The sequence below is a fragment of the Salmo salar genome, chromosome 11 (assembly GCF_965601325.2).
Source record: "Salmo salar chromosome 11, fSalSal1, whole genome shotgun sequence".
In the NCBI taxonomy this organism is placed as follows: domain Eukaryota; kingdom Metazoa; phylum Chordata; class Actinopteri; order Salmoniformes; family Salmonidae; genus Salmo; species Salmo salar.
In genome coordinates this window covers 5288807-5312514 of record NC_138301.1, presented here as the reverse complement: position 1 = coordinate 5312514, position 23708 = coordinate 5288807, and the positions used below count along the sequence as shown (strand labels likewise).

The following is a 23708-nucleotide window of genomic DNA, read 5'->3' as shown; positions in this document are numbered from 1 at the left end:
AAAGGTCTGTATATAACACACCCTGCATGTCTGCACACTAAAATAAATGCAGGACAAATCCATACACATCAACTGAACAGACAAATGAATGGATGCAGTAGCCTCCCTGCAGCCTTGTATTACACACAGTATACCGCACAAACATCATAAGAGGCCAAATTCGTAAAAAAACGAACCCAAAAAAAACCCAATTCCTCTGCCACCGCAGGACATATTTAACCAAAATTGAAAGCACACATACTAACTAAAATAATTCAACACATATTGGTCCCTCAGCAGCCGACCACTGTCGTCATCAGGGAAGATTGCCGGATTGTCCCAGTCCATGGCTGGTGGCACTCTGGGGGCCCTCTCCTTCCTCAGGCAGGCCACATTGTGGAGGACAGCACAAGCCACAGTAATATCACATGCCCTAACAGGGCTGACCCTTAATTTGTGAAGGCAGTGAAAGCGTGCCTTCAGGAGGCCAAAGGTCATTTCAACTCTGGCCCTGGTCCTGGCATGGGCATGGTTGTAGGCCTGCTGTGCTTCCTGGGGGTCTGTGAAAGGTGTCAGGAGAAAAGGCTGGCAGCCATACCCCCTGTCTCCCAGCAGCACACCAGAGAATTCACCTGTCAACACAAAATCTCATCATTACTACCTCATAAACACAGTGATATTCTTGACACAGCCATGATGGTTATAAATAGGGGTTGTGTGGCTTACCTTGTGATAGGCACTGATAGATTTCAGAGGCCCGAAAGATTCTGGAGTCATGGACTGAGCCAGGCCATTTTGCCACAACATTGCTGATCACACAGTCAGCATTGCAGACCATCTGAAATCATAAGATGAGGAATATTACACCAATCAATGCACATCACTGGCAATGCAGAGTGTTCGTCAATGGACAATATCAAAAAGTTATGTTCACCTGAACATTAATGCTGTGAAAGGATTTCCTATTCACAAAATCGGCCTCATGGGCACCTGAGGGGGCTTTTATCCTTATGTGTGTGCAGTCCACTGCACCAATGACATTGGGGAAACCTGTCACACAAAGTAATGAGTATCCTACTATGTGTTAACAGTTGTCCTGTAATTTGTAGATCCTCTTACCTGCAATCCTATAGAACTCCTCTTTGATGTCACAGAGTCTTCTGTGGCCAGGGAAGGAGATGAAGACATCTGCTAATGCTTTGATAGCCAGACACACACTCCTTATTGTGCGGCAAATTGTGGCCTTGTTCAGCTGTTCTGCATCCCCCACTGAGTACAGGAAGGCTCCACTAGAAAAAAAGCGCAAGGCCACACAAACCATTTGCTCCACACTCAGTGCATGGCTCCGTGCAGTGCGGTGCTTAATCCTGGGACCCAGTAGTCTGCATAGATACCTGATGCCATCTGCAGAAAACCTGTATCTTTCATATAGATGGTCATCAGGGAAGGCCAGTGGGTCCAACCGGTCCCTGAAGACCCTTTCTCGCCTGAAGGCTCTCCTCAGCACAAGTGCTTCTTCATCCACCACATCTCGCACGAATGGGCATGCCATTGTCAGAGCAGAAAGGAACACACAATTTTGGGCCTTCATATAGGCTAGTGGCCACACCTGGTGCTGGGGGGGTGGGCAAAAGAGGGCGATGCCTTATAACGATGACTTGGTTGTACTGATTGCTGGGAAAATAAAAAAAACCTTAGAAAGATGCCACCGTCCTGTGTGCTCACAATAAGAGCTCATATGTCATGGCTCACTTGACTTTACGAGAATATACCTAATTTTTATTTTGAGCTGTGTCATCTTCTTGGAGCTGGGGGAGGAAAGAAAAATAATGATTAATACATTTGTGTTACAGTTAGCATACAGTGTACATTGAAGGCATATCTCACCTCCCTCTCAAGTTTTTTTATTTCAAGGTCCAGTTTCCTAATTGTCCTCTTTTTTATTTCGGACTCCAGTGCAAGATTTTCCATCTTTTTCTGCTTGTACTGAATGTCTATGTCTGCCAGTTCTATTTGGCGCCGGAGGTGGTTGCCATACAACTTTCTGATAGCTTGTGAGCTCTGTGAACACAATACAATTAGCGCAGCTGGAATTTGGCAGGATGTGGTGTCCTTTTATTAATACGCACTATGTTGCCAGGCTGGTTTTCCCACTGTATAGCATCTGGGTCCTGTAAAAGAAATTAGATTTTTTGATTTTGATGAGGACTCCTCACCATTGTAGAGTAAATAGTACTTTCACAGTCTTAACATGATACCTCATGCCTTCTGGAATCCAGAGAGATGGTCTCCTCCTCATCATCGTCTCCATCATGTGCTGTTGCTGCTGCACTGGGGCCTTCACCCTATCACATTTAATCGGATTCATATTGAAGCTAGTAGACAAGACATGCCAGGCCTACAGTATGCCTTTGATGGAGTACTCACTGGATCAGCATCGTCTGGTGCTTGTGCTGGTGGCTCTAACAGGAACACAGTGCTGCCAGACACTGCAAGGCAATAGGTAAACCAAAGTCAGACAGTCCAAATTGATTCAATATGAATGTGGTTGTATCCCATGTAGAGATGGAAGGACATACCTTGAATGAAGCGGGTGGCATCTTGGGAGGAACCTATGCTCGTCTCTTTCCCCCCAGGGATCCCCTCTAAGACGGGCCTGCCTTTATTTAGCTCCAAGGCCATGTCCTCTGCTGGGGTAAGGTCAGCCTTTGGTGACCCACCACCCGTGCCTTGTCTGTGGGTATTCTTTTTCACTGCTAAAACAGTACAGACAATGTGTGAGCAGGCACCTTCTGGGTACAATATATGCTTGTGCTTTGTTAAATATTAGTCAGGGACCATACCATTCTGCAGAATGTTCTTGTATTTGATTTTGACCTGCTGCCATGTCCGTTTTGGCCCGTTCATGTTTAATCTACACACACACACACACACACACACATTTAATGGAGTCACACTGCAAAAAATTACTTGGTATTTTTGTCTTGTTTTCAGTAAAAATATCAAAAAATCTATCATAGCTTTATACAGTGTGATGGAGTTACTTTACACAATTTCACTCATATCTGCAGTGCATTTCAATAAAAAATGTAACCGTTTCATAATTACAGTACAACTGCATTTTTGGAGATGTGAATTAAATATTTGAATTGTAATTGTGATGTTTCAGCGGAGCGGTGACTGTGTAATTGTGCACTACTTACGCATTCAGGCGGTCTGCAATACTTTGCCACGCTTTTTCTCTTTGCTTTATCACTGTGGCGGTGTTGCCTTTCTTCTTAATTATATATTTTACCTCCTCGTATGCCTCCATGAGGATTTGTGCTTCCGACGGGGAAAAGTACGCGGCTCTAGTTGCCATGGTAAATCAGTTAATCTGTGATCTGTGGCGGGGTCTATTTGAGTGAGCCGTGAGCGCGCACCTATCCAGGATTGGTTTCACCTGGCTTAATGAATCCGTGTCTGCTCATCCTGGCTTGGTCTTTGTGCAACCAATTAAGCCTGGACGCACATGTTTTGGCTTCATTGAGCTCAGCTGAGTCATTTATCCCGGATGTCTTAATTCTACTTTTGTGCAACAGGCCCCAGGCCATGTCCAGACTTGCTTGGTGACCTCAAGTACCTTCAATAATGGCTGTACTAGAGAATGTGGCAACGGATTCAGTTCCCCGATGGGGAGGAAGGAGTAGGCTGTCCTTGTAAATAAGAATTTGTTTTTAACTGATTCCATATGTGTTATTTCATAGTTGTGATGTCTTCACTATTATTCTACAAAGTAGAAAATAGTAAAAATTAAGAAAAATCCTGGAATGAGTAGGTGTGTCCAAACTTTTGACTGGTACTTGCTAAAGTAATTTGATTATTATGGCGTTTCTACCTCAAGTGTCACGGCTGTCGAAAGGAGCAGACCAAAGTGCAGCGTGGTTGTAGCTCCACATTTTATTTAATCCGTGAAACTTTGCAATACATAAGTAACTGAATTGACAAAACAACAAACCGTGATGCAGAGAGAAACAAACACTACTCAAAATATAATAACCAACAAAACCCAGGAAGAAAAACCCCAACTTAAATATGATCTCCAATTAGAGACAATGAGGACCAGCTGCCTCCAATTGGAGATCAACCCCAAAAACAACAACATAGAAATAGAAAACTAGAACTAAACATAGATATAGAAAACAGAAAAAAACACACAAAACACCCCCTGTCACGCCCTGACCTACTCTACCATAGAAAATAACATATTACTATGGTCGGGACGTGACACCAAGAAAAACAAAAAAAAACTCTGGGTGTCTGTTAGGATGGAACAGAAGGAAAAGGCTGTCCTTATAAATAAGAATTTGACTTGCCTAGTTAAATAAAGGTTACACTAAGAGCATAACATTTCTGCACCCTCATCTTTTTATTCTAGTCGAACCAATACCCAAACGGAGATTAAGTGAAAATAAAAATCGAATTGATTTATCAAGACCAGTCCCCATGCTTGTCTCAGAGCAGCGCAAAACAGTGCTAAAATAGTTGTAGGCTTTTGCTTCAAATCCTATTGCTCCTAACTTCAATATGCTTTTTAAATAAATAAGACCTACAGCACTTTTAACAGCACATTATTCAACACTAGTGAGACTCATGTCGCCTACAGTATATCGAAAAATATGACGTGAGTCTCCGCCAATAATTTCATATAGAGGATTGGAGGATTATAAATTAAAACCAAAAGCCACCTCATGGATCTCCCGGTGGCAGCCGGCACGGGTATCGAACCTGCATCAGCCAGTTAAGTTAATTTATATAGGTCTCGCTACAAAGAAATTGACTCCAATTAAGCCCTCTTGTTGTTTGTAAAGTCAAATTAAAATGAAGATTAATGTTGAAATGAATTTCTCGACTGGTGTAGGTTTCCTCCATCTGTTGGTGTGCAACACTTGTATAACAAGTTAGCTATATTGTCAGCACCAGCCACTGTTCACCCTCTATGGATTGCGCTGCGGTTGCTGCCAGTTGATTTGTTTTTATTTAACCTTTATTTAACTAAGCAGGTCAGGTAAGAACAAACCCGGATGACGCTGGGCCAATTGTGCGCCGCCCAATGGCACTCCCAATCACGGTCAGTTGTGATACAGCCTGTATTCGAACCAGGCAAGGTGTGAAAAACTCCCCTCCCCAACTTGCAACAAATAATTTATTTCAACCTTTACTGAGGCATTAATGCCTCGTGCACTGAGATGCAGTGCCTTAGAAAGGTTGAAATAAATTATTTGTTGCAAGTTGGGGAGGGGAGTTTTTCACACCTTGCTGCAATGGCTATTAGACAATTCTTTAGTAAATGTTGAATAGTTTATTGTTCAACTAATAGCTCATCCCAGAAACATTGTTTGCAGAATTCACAGCCTGCTACAGTATGCTTGTGAAAAACAAAATGCCTCCAACTGTCGAAACACAGAATATCTAAGGGGCTTTTATATAATTTTAATGCGGGGTTAATAATAACAATACTTTTTCCCTTTCCATTTTTTAAATAGCTTGGATCGTTACTCCATCTCGTTCCTCGCCCTCTTCCACGCGTCATTCTCCACCTGAGTGGCTCGGTTGTGGGCGTGCTGGCAGGATATGGCAGCACTTTCGGTTGTGCATCAAAAATTCAGCATAGCAAGTTTCTGGTTATTCACAGGCAAATAGTAATATGCTCTAAACCGCTCTGGCGACAAACAAACTTTGTTGCCCTGTTTTCAATCGTCCACATGGCTGGGTGAACCCAAGTAAGTAAATATATTTCGAAAAACAATGTATTATTAGCTACAGTAACTAGCTACAGTGCATTTTAAATCAAATGAGCTGCTAATGTTTACATACTGTATAGATAGCTAGCTAAGTTAATTACATTTGACCACCTACCTAACTTCATACTAGATAGCTATTGTGATATATTTAACACTGTAAAATACATGTGTAGGTAGCAAGCTAACAGCCATGGAGGAGGGTGAAAGGATAGCAGGCCCAGCTGTCAAAGTGAGAAAGTAGGCTATTCTGGATAGAGCAGGTAGTTCCAGTCCTTAGAAGTGAGGACAGAGGACATCATACTCAGTGCTGTCTAATTTGAGTGTAATGAAGTCTATTTATTGTGAGGTTTTCTGTCCTCAGATACAGAGAACTGTGAAAGCCTGTCTACAGATTAAGAAGTCCCAATGAAGAGCAGCGGTTCTCAGTCCTGGTCCTGGGGACTCAAAGGGGTGCACATTTTAGTTTTTACCTAAGCACTACACAGCTGATTCAAATGATCAAGTCATCATCAAGCTTCAAGTGGTATTTATGTATTAATTTGTGACGCTATCCTTGATATGATCCTGCTATTGTCACATGCTACACATGCACATGTATCTATCTATCCAATGTTATCATGATTTGTTATAAGGGATATTATACTTTAGTAATTCACAATGATCTGGTAATGTAAAAGTCTAATAATGACACTACCTTCTATTGTTTGTCCTCATGTGTCTGTTTTTCAGCATAAAGTTAGACACCAAGGGAGACTACACACACACAGTTTCCTGTTGAACACAGCCTCTTTAACTACCGTATTTTCTCAATAACAGTCTCTCTCCTTCACTTAATCCGTCTCCCCCTTCTCCCTAAATCCTCTAGGGTATATCAGCTATGTTGGTGAACCCCTCCCACATCTGAACTAACTGACACAGAGAGCAGAGCATGATCTTGGTGAGAGATCACTTGGTCGGGTCAACAGGAAGTATTATTAAAGAGATGCTTTACATTGAAATACAGATAGAGATGTAGTAGTCCCAGAGTTAATGATCCAAGTTCAGTTTTGCATTTCACCTGATGATTATGATGACTGACTGTGATAGAATAAAAAAATACTAAGCTTAATCATGCTCTCTCTCTATCCATCTGTTTCTCGTCTGCAGGTATGTTTTGATATGAGAGAGGAAGCCAGTCCCGTCATCGCCACCTCACCTGCTCTTAAGATAACCTTCCGGCCAACTGGGGGCCCAAGGCTGGCTAGGACACTATGTAATTGTGATGAACTGAGAGAATATTAGGGTAGCACTGTAATTCATTATGCTGTCTTCCCTGCTCCTCTGCTCTTACCTCTTTCCCTTCCTGTCTTCTACACCTCTCTCCCCACCTCTTTTTTTCATTTTTTTATAATGCACACCATATGTGCATTGAAGTACATATTGAACTTGTATTTATAATATAATATTACAATTATAATATTTATAATGCATGTATTATGTATTATTAACACCTGGATCATGAACTTTCAATAAAGTGTTTCACATTCTCCACTGGTTGAAATTAAGTATCTCATTGAAATACTACACCTATCCTGTGTCCTCAGATTAATGCAGATGAAGGGAGTTAGATATGCATAGGAAGCGTAGTGTACAGCTTTATTTTTCTGTATATATGAATTACAAATCAGTCTTTACTTAAATCATGTTTCTAGTCTATTGCATACTTACAATGTGTAATCATTGATGTTCCAGGAGCAGGAGTGGTAAACACTGTTGAAGTGTATAATTGTAATACATACATGCAGACACAGCATCATTCAAAGAATGGAGTTTGATACACCTGGTATTGGATATGACTGAAAAAGGATGTCTCACAGAGATTCATACCTGAACTGCACCTTTTCTTGCCAAGGAAGAGTACATGATCAGTGAATATATTCAATGTACAGGCTATAATGTGGGGATCTCATGTGTGGTAATAACTACATGTATGTAGGACTTGCATCCTTGGCACAATAAAGTTATTATATTCTACTCAGTCCATAGGCTTCATTAATGCCATTCAGACTTAAAGTCAATACAACAACTATGATAGCTGAGGTTCATAGATAGGTTCTGAACTAATATTCATACCAAACGTTTTAGGGTCCATACACAGATCGGCTACATACTGTAGCTAGCTACACACCCATAGGCATACAGTTATTTTTATCCTCCACTACTCAATAAGCAAGTAAATAGTTAGCTAGCTATGTTACTTCAGCTGCGTTGCATGGCAAATATAAGCAAGGCGAACTTATTTAATTTTACATTCAATTTGCAGTAAATGCTTTAGCTATATAGATTTTTTGCATCCACTGTTTCACAAGATGACAGAATGGTTTGCTGGTTTTCTCAGGAGTCCCTAAAACATTAAACAACACGAATTACAATTTCATACTCATGTCATAACACTAGCTAGCTAGCTGGCTATTTTCGTAAGGATTTTCGGATTTTCGTAATTTTGTCTCTATCAGTAACTAACATATTCCTCTCAATTGTAATTTTTTTTGCTTGACTCGTTATGATGTTATAATTACTTACATTTGCTCCCACCGTAATGTTTTGTCAGCCATTTCTGCTGAAGAAAGTCACCAGCGATGGGTGGCTCGCGTCAAATTCGTCATTGGAACCACTCGATATGATTGGTCATATAAAAACCTTGGGACCCAAATGCATAATGAGTGCTCTAACTCTCCCTTGCGGTGGTCTGGAGCAATGAAGCCGTGATGCTGGGTACCTCTAAGTCCCGCGGTGTAAGCTTGCAACATATAAAGGCGGAACCACTGTATATTGTCGTTCTGCTTGTTTGATAACTCTGCAGAGATTGTAGCGGGACTTATTGTACTTATTTGTGTCCTCAGCCGTAGCCTCAGGGTTGGCTGCGATAGCCCTGTGTTCCATAGCCCTGTCCTTTAGTTTTCCGCCAACCTCTGTGCTAATCCAGAACTTTTGATCGGGGAAGCAGCTAAACTCCCTAACGTCAGCAATGCATTTCCTAATGAAGCCGGAGAAGGAGGTGGTTAGCTCGTTGATGCTATCGGTGAAGTCCCAGAACACATTCCAGTCAGCGCTAGCAAAGCAGTTCTGTAGCATAGCTACTGATTCAGATAATCATTTCTCTATGGAGAATGTCACGGGTACTTCCTATTTGAGCTTCATCTTGTAGACAGGAAGCAAGAGTATAGAGCCATGATCTGATTTGCTGAAGGGAGAACACCATCAGGCCCCATTGCAGAGTGGTAAACACCCCAATGCACCCTACTACCCCCCATGCCAGAACAGCTATGCAGAAGTGGCACGAAGAATAGAGCACCTTGCCGCAGCCGATCTGAAGCAGATAAGGCATCTGCTGAAAATAATCAGCCAAAAAAAAGATGAATTCCTTTTTGTTATTATCAGAAATATACAGTTGAAGTCGAAAGTTTACATACACTTACCGTAAATTCCGGACTATAAGCTGCAACTTTTTTCCCAGGCTTTGAACCTCGCGGCTTAAACAATGACGTGGCTAATATATGGATTTTACCCGCTTTCAATTTTTTTTTATCCAAAAAAACACATTGTGTGACGTGTTCAGTTTTTTGACAGCATGAAGCTTTCATTAGACCAATGAAATTGCCGAACGGGTTAAGATCAAACAACTTTTTTGTTTACTGTTTAGATTAAATCGAGCGCTCTTAAACTTCCCATCATTCTGATTACGGTAGTTATTTTGTCACCCTCATCATGGCAAAGACACAGAGAAATGCATATGATGCAACTTTCAAGTTGAAGGCGATTGATCTGGCTGTTGGAAAGGGAAATAGAGCTGCTGCACGGGAGTTTGGTCTTAATAAGTCGATGATAAGACGTTGGAAACAGCAGCGTGAGGAATTGACTCAGTGCAAAAAGACAAATAAAGTTTACTGCTATTTTGACATTTTTTGTTACAAGCCATGTTTCGTTAAAGCTTATTTATTTTTGTTACAAGCCGTGTTTCGTAAAAGCCTATTTATTTTTGTTACAAGCCGTGTTTCGTTAAAGCCTGTGTAAAGTTCATTTGTTTCAATGTACCGGTAGGCACCTGCGGCTTATTTATGTTCAAAATAATATATTTTTTTTAATTCAGTGGGTGCGGCTTATATTCAGGTGCGCTTAATAGTCCGGAAATTACGGTAGGTTGGAGTCATTAAAACTCGTTTTTAAACCACTCCACAAAGTTCTTGTTAACAAACTACAGTATTGGCAAGTCGGCTAGGACATCTACAGTATGCATGGCAAGTATTTTTTACAACAATTGTTTACAGACAGATTATTTCATTTATAATTCCCTGTATCACAATTCCAGTAGGTCAGAAGTTTACATACACTAAGTTGACTGTGCTTTTAAACAGCTTGGAAAATTCCAGAAAATTATGTCATGGCTTTAGAATTTTCTGACAGGCTAATTTACATAATTTGAGTCAATTGTAGGTGTACCTGTGGATGTATTTCAAGGCCTACCTTCAAACTCAGTGCCTCTTTGCTTGACATCATGGGAAAATCAAAAGAAATCAGCCAAGACCTCAGAGAAAATGGTACACCTCCACAAGTCTGGTTCATCCTTGTGAGCAATTTCCAAATGCCTGAAGGTACCGCGTTCATCTGCACAAACAATAGTACGCAATAATAAACACCATGGGACCATGCAGCAGTCATACCGCTCAGGAAGGAGACGCATTCTGTCTCCTAGAGATGAACGTACTTTGGTGCGAAAAGTGCAAATCAATCCCAGAACAACAGCAAAGATGCTGGAGGAAACAGGTACAGAAGTATCTATATCCACAGTAAAATGAGTCCAATATCGACATAACCTGAAAGACCGCTCAGCAAGGAAGAAGCAAGCCACTGCTCCAAAACTGCCATAAAAAAGCCAGACTACAGTTTGCAACTACACATGGGGACAAATTTACATTTACATTTACATTTACATTTAAGTCATTTAACAGACGCTCTTATCCAGAGCGACTTACAAATTGGTGCATTCACCTTATAATATCCAGTGGAACAACCACTTTACAATAGTGCATCTAAATCTTTTAAGGGGGGGGTTAGAAGGATTACTTTATCCTATCCCAGGTATTCCTTGAAGAGGTGGGGTTTCAGGTGTCTCCGGAAGGTGGTGATTGACTCCGCTGTCCTGGCGTCGTGAGGGAGCTTGTTCCACCATTGGGGTGCCAGAGCAGCGAACAGTTTTGACTGGGCTGAGCGGGAACTGTGCTTCCTCAGAGGTAGGGAGGCGAGCAGGCCAGAGGTGGATGAACGGAGTGCCCTTGTTTGGGTGTAGGGCCTGATCAGAGCCTGAAGGTACGGAGGTGCCGTTCCCCTCACATCATACTTTTTTGGAGAAATGTCCTCTGGTCTGATGAAACAAAATATAACTTTTTGTCCATAATGACCATCGTTATGTTTGGAGGAAAACGGGGGAGGCAAGCAAGCCGAAGAACACCATCACAAACGTGAAGCACGGGAGTGGCAGCATCATGTTGTGGGGGTGCTTTGCTGCAGGAGGGACTGGTGCACTTCACAAAATAGATGGCATCATGAGGGAAGAAAATTATGTGGATATATTGAAGCAACATCTCAAGACATCAGACAGGAATTTAAAGCTTGGTCGCAAATGGGTCTTCCAAATGGACAATGACCCCAAGCATAGTTCCAAAGTTGTGGCAAAATGGCTTAAGGACAACAAAGTCAAGGTATTGGAGTGGCCATTACATAGCCCTGACCTCAATCCTATAGAAAATGGGCAGAATGTGGGCAGAACTGAAAAAGTGTGTGCGAGCAAGGAGGCCTACAACCTGACTCAGTTACACCAGCTCTGTCAGGAGGAATGGGCCAAAATTCCCCCAACTTATTGTGGGAAGCTTGTGGAAGGCTACCCAAAACGTTTGACCCAAGTTAAATAATTTAAAGGCAATGCTACCAAATACTAATTGAGTGTATGTAAACTTCTGACCCACTTGAAATGTGATGAAAGAAATAAAAGCTGAAATAAATCATTGTCTCTACTATTTCACATTCTTAAAATAAAGTGGTGATCCTAACTGACCTAAGACCAGGAATTTTTACTAGGATTAAATGTCAGGAATTGTGAAAAACTGAGTTTAAATGCATTTAGCTAAGTTGAATGTAAACTTCCGACTTCAACTGTACCTTTAAATAGTAAAACCAGAGAAACAGATCATTTTGCTGTGATCTGTATTCAGACGCCTGGACTTTTCTCACATTTTGTTACGTTACATCCTTATTCTAAAAGTGATTCAATTCAATTTTGACATCATCGATCTAAACACAATACCTTGTAATGACAAAATGAAAACAAGTTTTCGACATTTTTGCAAATTTCATCGTTGCTGGTGGTGGAGTCGAGACTACGTGGAACACTGTACGAGGCCGCCAGAGCAGGAAAAAAATCTAGTTGTAAACTTCCCCATGAGAACAGAGAGGAGAGACAGGCCCCTAGACGGGGATAACCTTCGAACACATCTAAGATATTATTGAGGTGCACCACACTGGTCGTAAAAGAAGTCCAGTGGACTATCCACCTTCAAAACAAATGTGTAGTAAATCCTTATTACAATGCAGCTGATAAAATGCTCTAATCATGTGTTTCGTTAGGATAACATTTCAGAATAAATTGGTAGGATAACTGGTCCCCTTGAGTACCAGTACCAATGCCAGCACGGTCAGTCCAGCTTGTGTAAACACAAACGGACACATACAACGGAAAATGTTATGAATATTTATGCTCGGATCACTTAAGGGTCTGAACAAAATACCAGCCTTAGTAAAGTTGTAAATTTACTCTGAGGCCTTTGACTCTACAGCTACAGTACTCACCAGTTTATCCACAGAGGTCCACAGGTCATCCCTGTAGACTACGTGAAGCTGGTGCCTTACAGCTGTAGACTTATTATGTAGTTATAAAATTAGGATAGTGCTCTAAGCAACACACCGTAAATTATTAGTTAATGTAATGATATATTTTGTGAGTATGTGTGCATTGTTAACATCTGACTAAGTTACTGCCCAGATCTACCAGCCAGGATGACCAGACGACGGGTCCAGAACGGCGATCACAAGCGCTACTCTGATCCACAAACCAGGACATCCGAGGTTCATTCTTATGGTGGGTATCAACTTGCAGGATCCTTCCAGAGGGGGACTGTCATGACTCTCCTGTTCAGATCTGAAGGATCAGGTTACAGTGTGTCCGCTCTACAGCGGACACACACCTCTCTCTCTCCCATTTTTATGACGGTTGTAAATACCTGCAGGGAAACTTTCTCTCACAATCTTTCAGAAATGGAAGTTAAATCCCTTTGTTACCACAGAGAGAGATGTTGCAGTGCGGTAACATCAAAAGGTTGAATAATGAAACAATATATATGTATTCCAAACAGCTGGAAGGGTCTGTGTGTACATAAAGAACAATCATGTCGAATTCATTACTAATTTGTGATATAACTAAGGACAGTAGAACAACATAACTGTATCTCTGAATGTGTATATTTCCCAGTGATCAGATTCACGTCCAAACGTTGGGGAACTTATATGATTAAATATGGAACTATTTGTGAGAAGATTTAATGTGATGTTAATCTTCTAAATGAGAGAATTGTTTTTCATATGAAGTCTTAACCAAGTCAGTGGCCACGCCCACGTGAGCACAGACATTATGACAAAAGGAGGGAACGCCCTTTTTCCTTGAGTGCTAAAATAGGACTCGTGATGAAATTAACATTAGACCAAGCAGGCGGACGGTGTGAACCGGATGTCACAAATTGTTAAGAAATCTACAAAACTAAAGACCAGAGAACGTCCTCACGCTGAAATGGTTAGCACACTATAGGCCAGCGAGACCAACAGCATAAGCTGAAAGGTACAGAATGGCTAGAAAATCTGAAACTTTCTCAAGTGAAGAAGATGAAGACTACACAGGAGCATTCAGTCTGCAGCTGTTTAAGTACTCTAGTCTGGTAAACGCGAGTGATGGTACTCTGAAGGATCCATTCTAAAGAACATTTCCCTATCAAATGACCTTTGGTGCATCTGACGTATCTATTATAACAGAGCTACAACTATGAAAGACCGATCTCTGGTGGACAAACCAGAGACTTTCTGTCAAATTACTCCCCAGACGGATCAAGTGTTTTCAATGGAGAGACAGCAAAGACATACACATGTAAATATGTACAATGAAATTATTCCAAATGAGTGGCCGTTCATGTGCAAAGTATTATAATTTCCATAAGCATAGTTCTCACCTGTATGTAGTGGGTCCATTTTGTCTTACCCGCACTTTATCTGTCCCCACCCCTTTCCATTGCCTACCAAGCCATCATATCGGGTTTAGTCCACTAGGGATTTTCCATTTAATTATGTAGTAATCAATGTGTAAGCTATTTTGTTTGTGTGTTTATGTAATTCTGTGTGATTATTTAGTTAGTTAGTAAATAAATAATTAAGCTAATTTGTATATCGCTGATTCATCATTTATGCTAGGGTTTGTTCAGATATCCAAGGATTTTGCAACATTCAAAATTAGACTGATAGAAGGTAAGTAAGAATTAATGAATTGACTGTGACTGTAACGGCTCTCATCGGAATGAGTGGACCAAAGTGCAGCGTGGAAAGTGTTCATGATGTCACGTCCTGACCATGGTAAGCTGTTATTTTCTATGGTAGAGTAGATCAGGGCGTGACAGGGGGGGTTATTCTATGTTTTCTATGTCTATGTCGTTAGGTTCTAGTTTTTGTATTTCTATGTTAGTTTGTTTGGGGTGATCTCCAATTAGAGGCAGCTGGTCCTCGTTGTCTCTAATTGGAGATCATACCTAAGTAGGGTTTTTTCCACCTGGGTTTGTGGGAGATTCATTTTGAGTCAGTGTATGTTTCACCTCTGCGTCACGGTTTGTTGTTTTGTCATTTTAGTTTATTTGTGTATTGCATAGTTTCACAGAGTAAATAAAATGTGGAACGACACACACACTGCACTTTGGTCCGCTCATTCCTACGACAGCCATGACACATGATTTTTATTGATCAACGAACACTCGAACAAAGTAACAAAACAAAAAGCGAACAGTTCTGTTAGGTAACAGATACTAAACAGAAAACAACTAACCACAAAACACAGGTGGGAAAAGGCTGCCTAAGTGTGATTCCCAATCAGAGACAACGATAGACAGCTGCCTCTGATTAGGAACCATACTCGGATAAAAGCAAAGAAATAGACAACATAGAATACCCACCCCACATCACACCCTGACCTAACCAAATAGAGAAATAAAACGGCTCTCTAAGGTCAGTGGCGTGACAGTGACTGGTGTAAGATATATTTATATCTTTAGTGTTTAGTTGGGAGATAGTTACTCGTGGTGCTCCAGATTACTACTTAATTAATTGTTACATGAGTAATTTAATCGCGTAATTCTTTAATGTGGTATATAATTATTTTATAGAATAACAGTCAATCACATTAATGAGAGTCAAGACACGACATATTGATTCCCCCATGCGAGGAATCTAAAATAGAATGAGGCCTTAATGTTGGATTCAGCCTATATGAAATTGAAAAGCAGATTAAATGATAAACCCAGATTATGTTACACACCATGGGAGTTGTAGACAGGAATTGTTGGTTGTGTGTGTTGCCATTTGAACAATACATGGAGGGTGTCTCTGTGTTGTTTCTCTGATGTAGTCAGTGTAGGGTCGATTACCGAATGCTACAAGCCAGGCCATACATATGGTCCAGTCGGTTTAGGTATTCGTTTAAATAGGGCGTTGGGTCAAACGTGCTATTTCTGTCACTCGCGCCTCAGAGCGAGTAGACTCGGTCAGTATGAATTTCTTGAGCCAGACATAATGGGCTGGCAATTAGAGAAATACCAGAAATACCATACCCAGATTTGTCTGTCGCACTGCCACATGGTGAAACGTGATTCATCACTCCAGGGAATACATTTCCACTGCTCCAGAGTCCAATGGGGGCGAGCTTTACACCACACCAGCCGATGTTTGGCATTGCTCATGGTGACCTTAGGCTGGTGTGCGGCTGCTCGGCCATGGAAGCCCACTTCATGAAGCTCCGGATGAACAGTTCTTGTTCTGACGTTGCTTCCAGAGGCAGTTGGAACTTGGTAGTGAGTGTTGCAACCGAGGGTAGATTATTTTATGCGCTACGCGCTTCAGCACTCAGTGGTCGCTTTCTGTGAGCTTGTGTGGCCTACCACTTCGCGGCTGAGCCGTTGTTGCTCCTAGACATTTCCACTTCACAATAACAGCACTTACAGTTGACCGGGGCAGCACTAGCAGGGCATACATTTGATAAACTGACTTGTAGAAATGTGGCATCCTATGATGGTGCAACATTGAATGTCACTGAGCTATTCAGTCAGGCCATTCTACTGCCAATGTTTGTCTATGGAGGTTGCATGGCTGTGTGGTCAATTTTATACACCTATCAGCAACAGGTGTGGCTGAAATAGGATAATCCACTAATTTGATGGGATGTCCACATGCTTTTGTATTCATAGTGTATCTACCTCTATAACTCCAGTATCCAGTACCACATTGTAAATATGCTGTTGGAACTAACCCTGTATATAGCTTCTTACTTTCTCGTGTTTTTCTTATTTTTATTTATTGTGTGCTTTTGTTCTATCTCATGTTATTTTTAGAGCTACATTGATATTGATTGCTGCATTGTTGGGTTTGTAGGTTACAAGAAAGGCATTTCACTGTACTTGTGCACGTGACATTAAAACTTGAAACTTGAATCAGATAACGTGGACTGAAGGTTAGAGAGATTTCAGGTTTATTTGACAATAATGATGCCATAATAAAAGTTCACAAAAAAGATACACCAAAAGGTTGTTTGTGATGCATACTGGCAAATGTATCAATGTTTTATGTTGATGAATATACAAGTGGCCAGTGGTACTGTAGTCCTTAGGCTTTCACCCCTTTCCTGCTCTCTGTTATCCACGTACACGTGTATTTTTACTATTTTTGTAAAGCATCCCTAGATGACCTTTTAGGCTATACTTGCAGCAATTGCTAATCATTAATTTCCTTACCAATCCTAAACAGAACATGTTAGGCAAATATTTACTTTTTTCAAAATGAGGTTATAGGGAGGGACAGGAGGACAAAGGTGAAAATGCTCAACTTTAGTTTAGATTGGTATCTAACCGGGGAGGCCTCAGTCTGTTGGACTTGGGGGCAGTCTAGACCAGTATGGTGTGGGTGAAATTTGACCCTTATCTAGACTAATATGCATGGTGTAAACAAAGCCCCAGTCCAGATTATCTCTCCCAGGGTCCATACTCATGAACTTTTGCTTAGACCGGAGGTTTAGACCTTTAGTCTAACATGCTAGCTTTTCTTATAGGCAAACCTGGCACAATTAGCCACCTGGCTACCACAAGTCATTTATAAGTCTACTAACAAAATAACACATCAATTTATCAGAAACCTTAAACGGTAGAGCCATCATCCAATCGTATTTGCTAAACAGGTCAATTTAGCCACTAGCAGGCCTGGGCAACTCCAGTCCTCAGGGGCCTGATTGGTGTCACACTTTTGCCCCCACCCCAGCTAACACACCTGACTCCAATAATCAACTAACCATGATCTTCAGTTAAAAATACAATTAGTTTAAATCAGCTGTGTTTGCTAGGGATGGGGGGGAGTGTGACACCAATCAGGCCTCCGAGGACTGGAATTGCCCAGGCCTGCACTAGAGGGAGATTCTAAAACCTCAAACTTCAAGGTTTATTACCCTTGGTCTGTAACAGATATATAAATGCAACAATTTCAAAGATTATACTAAGTTACAGTTCATATAAGGAAATCAGTCAATTGAAATGAATGCATTAGGCCCGAATCTATGGATTTCACTTGACTGTGAATACAGATATGCATCTGTTGGTCACAGATACCTTACAAAAAGTGAAGGACGTGGATCAGAAAACCAGTCAGTATCTGGTGTGACCCCCATTTGCCTCATGCAGTGCGATACAACTCCTTTGCATAGAATTGATCAGGCTATTGGTTGTGGCCTCTGGAATGTTGTCCAGGTCCTCTTCAATGGCTTTGTGAAGTTTCTGGATATTGGCAGGAACTGCAACACACTGTCGTATACAGACCATCCCAAACATGATCACCAGGTCTGGTGAGTATGCAGGCCGTGGAAGAACTGGGACATTTTCAGCTTCCAGGAATTGTGTAGAGATCCTTGGGGCATGGGGCCATGCATTATCATACTGAAACATGAGGTGATGGCGGATGGAATGGAATGACAATGGGCCTCAGGATCTCGTCACAGTATCTCTTTTCTATGCATTCAAATTGCCATTGATAAAATGCAATTATATTCATTGTCCATAGTTTAAGCCTGCCCATACCATAACCCCACTGCCACCATGGGGCACTCTGTTCACAACGTTGACATCAGCAAACCGCTCGCCCACACAACGCCAATATCCAGCAACTTCACACAGACATTGAGGAGGAGTGGGACAACATTCCAGTCTGCCATCTGCCTGGTGCAGTTGAAACCGGGATTCATCCCTGAAGAGCACACTTCTCCAGCATGCCAGTGACCATCGAAGGTGAGCATTTGCCCACTGAAGTCGGCTACGATGCCAAACTGCAGTCAGGTCAAGGCCCTGGTGAGGACGACAAACATGCAGATGAGCTTCCCTGCGATGGTTTCCGACAGTTTGTGCAGAAATTCTTTGATTGTGCAAGCCCACAGTTTCATCAGCTGTCCGGTTGGCTGGTCTCAGATCATCCCGCAGGTGAAGAAGCTGGATCTTGGGGTCCTGGGCTGGCATCTTTACACGTGGTCTGAGGTTTTGAGGCTAGTTGGACGAACTGCCTAATTCTTTAAAACAACATGGTAGAGAAATGAACATTAAATTCTCTGGCAACTGGTCTGGTGGACATTCCTGCAGTCAGCATGCCAATTGCACGCTCTCTCAAAACTTGGGACAGCTGTGGTAACTGCACATTTTGGAGTGGCTTTTTATTGCCCCCAGCACAAGGTGCATCTGTGTAATGATCATGCTGTTTAATCAGCTTCTTGATATGCCATACCTGTCAGGTGGATGGATTATCTTGGCAAATGAGAAATGCTCACTAAAGGGGATGTAAACAAGTTTGTGTACAACATTTTTGAGAAATAATAATTTGGTGCGTATGGAACATTTCTGGGATCTTTTATTTCAGCTCATGAAACATGGGACCAACACTTTACATGTTGCGTTTGTATTTTTGTATATATATTGCAAGATGCATCCTTGATTAGATTAGCCTACTAACGTTACACAGAATTCAAAAGACACTTTTTTGCATATATTCCCAAATTCTGCCTATCCGTTTCACACAACATCCAAGTTTATATTCTTACATTGTAAAAAAAAAAAGTTGAAGATGCTTGTGGTTTTGTAAAATACCTGTAATTTACCCCTTAATGCTATCACTGACTAGTGGCATAATCCACTAAAGTGGTAAACCTGGAAATGGTGAGATACCATAATACTAATCCCACTCGGGTGAGGTTTTTATTTAAGGGAAAATGATCCACTGCTGTGGAGTCAAATAACGCATATGTAGATGATTATAAAAATGCACACAAAGATTACATTGTAAGTGTACACATCCATGTAATATAGCCAATGCAATATGATAATTAGGGCGCAGCGGTGTGTTTGTCTGCAAGGCTAAAGAAAGACGTAGCTCCTTATTAAATGTATTCTTCATTTCCATTTGCAAGCTGTTGGCTGCACTTCCCTTCTCAACACATTAAATGTAATTCTACATTTCAAAGGGTAAAAAAACTCACAAAAGATTTCAACCCTTGCCACAATCTGTGACAATTACACTGTGAGCTACTTGACTTAACCAGTCACTCAAACACACGTGATTTTAGTTACTTTGATTATCAGAACGGTCCCTTGTCTTCTGTTAAGGACGCTGATACATCATTTGTTACCAGATATAATCATGTTGCTCACCTGGTCGTACTTAGCAAAGTGGCTAAATGTGCCAGGATTGCCTATGAGAAAAGCTAGCAGCTAGCTTTTAGACCAGGGGTGGGCAATTCCAGTCCTCGAGGGCCTGATTGGTGTCACAGTTTTGCCCCAGCCCCAACTAACACACCTGACTCCAATAATCACCTAATCATGATCTTCAGTTTAGAATGCAATTTGGTTATTCAGCTGTGTTGCTAGGGATGGAGAGAAAGTGTGACACCAATAAGGCCCTCGAGGACTGGAGTTGCACACCCCTGTTTTAGACCAAAGATTCTTGAGTATGGACTCACAGGTTCTACCAAGACAAAGCACAAGAAGTAGCTCTCTCTTTCTCAGCATCCAATAGGGACAGAATTTCCCCTGGCTCTATACCTATTGTCACTGCCTGGAAGAGATGTCGAATCTACCAGCTATAGTGGTTGCTCCACTAAAGGTTTTGCGATTATGCTGCGGTACTTAGAGGTAATTTGTGGTTTAGTACGGTACCCTGCGTCACCACTTCATTTCTTCCGACCAGTGCAAGGGTTAGAGCACTGATTATGCTTTTGGGTCCTACTGTGTCTCTAACTGACAATGAATGGGCAACATAAACCTAAATAGAAACTGATAATTGTGCACAACTTCAGTACTACTTACTAAAACTGTTGTTACACTAATGTTTTTATTATTTTATTTTGATAGGATTATTTTTGCTCTTACTGTAGTACTGTACCCCACTCCCGACCGGTCATGTTGTACAGCACCTGAGTGGTGCAATGGTCTAAGACACTACATGGCAGTGCAAGCTGTGTTGTTACAGATGCTGGTTCAATACCTGTGCTGGCCTCAACTGGGAGACCCATGAAGTAAGTGTAGGTTTTTGGTTTTTCTCCCTCTAAAAACAGAAATAAATCATTCTAAATAACAAACTGGCTTTATTTACAAATTAGTAACAATGTCTCACCCCATGTTCAAGAATGGCCTTTTTCTCGCTCATTTTACATTATTTGTCCTCAACTGGCAGCTTCATGAAATAGTACTCTCAAAACACCAGTCTCAACTTCAACAGTGAAGAGGCGACTCCTGGATGCTGTCCTTCTAGGCAGAGTTCCTCTGTCCAGTGTCTGTGTTGTTTTGCCCATCTTAATTTTTTAATTTTTTTATTGGCCAGTCTGAGATATGGCTTTTTCTTTGCAACTCTGCCTAGAAGACCAGCATCCCAGAGTCACCTCTTCACTGTTGACTTTGAGACTGGTGTTTTGCGGGTACTATTTAATGAAGCTCCCAGTTGAGGACTTGTGAGGCGTCTTTTTCTCAAATTAGACACCCTAATGTACTTATCCTCTTGCTCAGTTGTGCACCAGGGCCTCACACTCCTCTTTCTATTCTGGTTAAAGCAAGTTTGTGCTCTTCTGTGAAGGGAGTAGTACACAGCGTTGTACGAGATATTCCGTTTCTTGGCAATTCCTCGCATGGAATAGCCTTCATTTCTCAGAACAAGAATAGACTGACGGGTTTCAGAAGAAAGGTCTTTGTTCCTGGCTATTTTGAGCCTGTAATCAAACCCACAAATGCTTTTATTGCTTCTTAAATCAGGACAACAGTTTTCAGCTATGCTAACATAATTGCAAAATGGTTTTCTAATGACCAATTAGCCTTTTAAAATGATAAACTTGGATTAGCTAACACAACGTTCTATTGGAACAACAGGAGTGATGGCTGCTGATTATGGGCCTCTGTACGCCTATGTAGATATTCCATAAAAAACCTGCCGTTTCCAGCTACAGTAGTCCTTTACAACATTAACAGTCTACACTGTATTTCTGATCAATTTGATGTTATTTTAATGGACAAAAAATGTGCTTTTCTTTCAAAAACAAGGACATTTCTAAGTGACCCCAAACGTTTGAATGGTAGTGTATATATGTTTTAAGTCCCCATCTTAAGTGGATTATCAACAACAAAAAATAATCTTGGCATGTTTTTTATGACTGTACCAGAAGCTCCTTAGCAGGCAAACAGCCACACCTTCTAGTAGCACATTAGTAATAGAAATCAACCATGAGCCGGCAGCAATAAAGTGCCTAGTCATTCTGATGCTGCCTATAACACAATGACTCACACTATGACGTCCTTTTCTTTTTTGATAATTGTATAATCAGCTACAAAATAGAGAAAGACTTGCAAAAGAAAATATGACAGGAAAATAAGAATATGACAAGAAATGAACCGTCTCTAATTATTCCTATTTGCATTGTGAGTGTTGCATCAAAACCTGGGAATATTACATTTCCAAATTCAATTACAACATTTAAATTGATATATTTTCTGTCAACGCTGAATGCCATTGATCCTGCCAGCAATATCCATATTATCTCTCTCTCACACACACACAAACATATACACACACACACACACACACACACACACACACACACACACACACACACACACACACACACACACACACACACACACACACACACACACACACACACACACACACACACACACACACACACAAGGTGACTAACTAAGCCAAAGATTCCAGCTCAGTCAGGTTGATGAAAAAACTGGAAAGGAAACTTGCATCAGCCTACTCTCGCAGCTTGGACTGGCCTGTGCTTCAACTGCCTTTTACTCCCAAAGCCTTGAGCTAGTAGATACAGTTTAGTTAAGTTCAATCAATCAAATCAATCAAATTTATTTTTATATAGCCCTTCGTACATCAGCTGATATCTCAAAGTGCTGTACAGAAACCCAGCCTAAAACCCCAAACAGCAAGCAAAGCATGTGAAAGAAGCACGGTGGCTAGGAAAAACTCCCTAGGAAAAACTCCCTAGAAAGGCCAAAAACCTAGGAAGAAACCTAGAGAGGAACCAGGCTATGAGGGGTGGCCAGTCCTCTTCTGGCTGTGCAGGGTGGATATTATAACAGAACATGGTCAAGATGTTAAAATGTTAAAATGTTCATAAATGACCAGCATGGTCAAATAATAATAATCATAGTAGTTGTCGAGGGTGCAACAAGCACGTCCGGTGAACAGGTCAGGGTTCCATAGCCGCAGGCAGAACAGTTGAAACTGGAGCAGCAGCACGGCCAGGTGGACTGGGGACAGCAAGGAGTCATCATACCAGGTAGTCCTGAGGCATGGTCCTAGGTCTCAGGTCCCCCGAGAGAAAGACAGAAAGAGAGAAAGAGAGAATTAGAGAGAGCATATTTAAATTCACACAGGACACCGGATAAGACAAGAGAAATACTCCAGATGTAACAGACTGACCCTAGCCCCCCGACACATAAACTACTGCAGCATAAATACTGGAGGCTGAGACAGGAGGGATCAGAAGACACTGTGGCCCCATCCGATGATACCCCCGGACAGGGCCAAACAGGCAGGATATAACCCCACCCACTTTGCCAAAGCACAGCCCCCACACCACTAGAGGGATGTCTCCAACCACCAACTTACCGTCCTAAGACAAGGCCGAGTATAGCCCACAACGATCTCCGCCATGGCACAACCCAAGGGGGGGCGCCAACCCAGACAGGAAGACCACGTCAGTGACTCAACCCACTCAAGTGACGCACCCCTCCCATGGACGGCATGGAAGAACACCAGTAAGCCAGTGACTCAGCCCCTGTAAAAGGGTTAGAGGCAGAGAATCCCAGTGGAAAGAGGGGAACCGGCAAGGCAGAGACAGCAAGGGCGGTTCGTTGCTCCAGCCTTTCCGTTCACCTTCACACTCCTGGGCCAGACTATACTTAATCATAGGACCTACTGAAGAGATAAGTCTTCAGTAAAGACTTAAAGGTTGAGACTGAGTCTGCGTCTCTCACATTGGTAGGCAGACCATTCCATAAAAATGGAGCTCTATAGGAG

At 41.7% G+C, this 23708-nt stretch overlaps 2 long non-coding RNA genes across 3 annotated transcripts; one reads left to right on the top strand and one right to left on the bottom strand.

Moving 5' to 3' along the window:
• Positions 1–1773: 1773 nt before the first annotated feature.
• On the bottom strand, positions 1774–3562 carry LOC145858923 (uncharacterized). The gene is made up of 3 exons (XR_014379314.1): positions 2823–3562; positions 2559–2735; positions 1774–2468 (listed from the first exon to the last, which is right to left on the bottom strand). It is a non-coding gene; the product is annotated as an uncharacterized LOC145858923 (long non-coding RNA).
• A 1990-nt stretch (positions 3563–5552) lies between these two features.
• LOC106562030 (uncharacterized) lies at positions 5553–7288 on the top strand. 2 transcript variants are annotated; one of them, XR_006757495.2, is made up of 4 exons: positions 5553–5741; positions 6124–6285; positions 6628–6699; positions 6909–7288. It is a non-coding gene; the product is annotated as an uncharacterized LOC106562030 (long non-coding RNA). The 2 variants fall into 2 exon arrangements; XR_001318957.3 differs by having other exon boundaries at positions 5569–5741; positions 6124–6212.
• The last annotated feature ends 16420 nt before the right edge of the window (positions 7289–23708 follow it).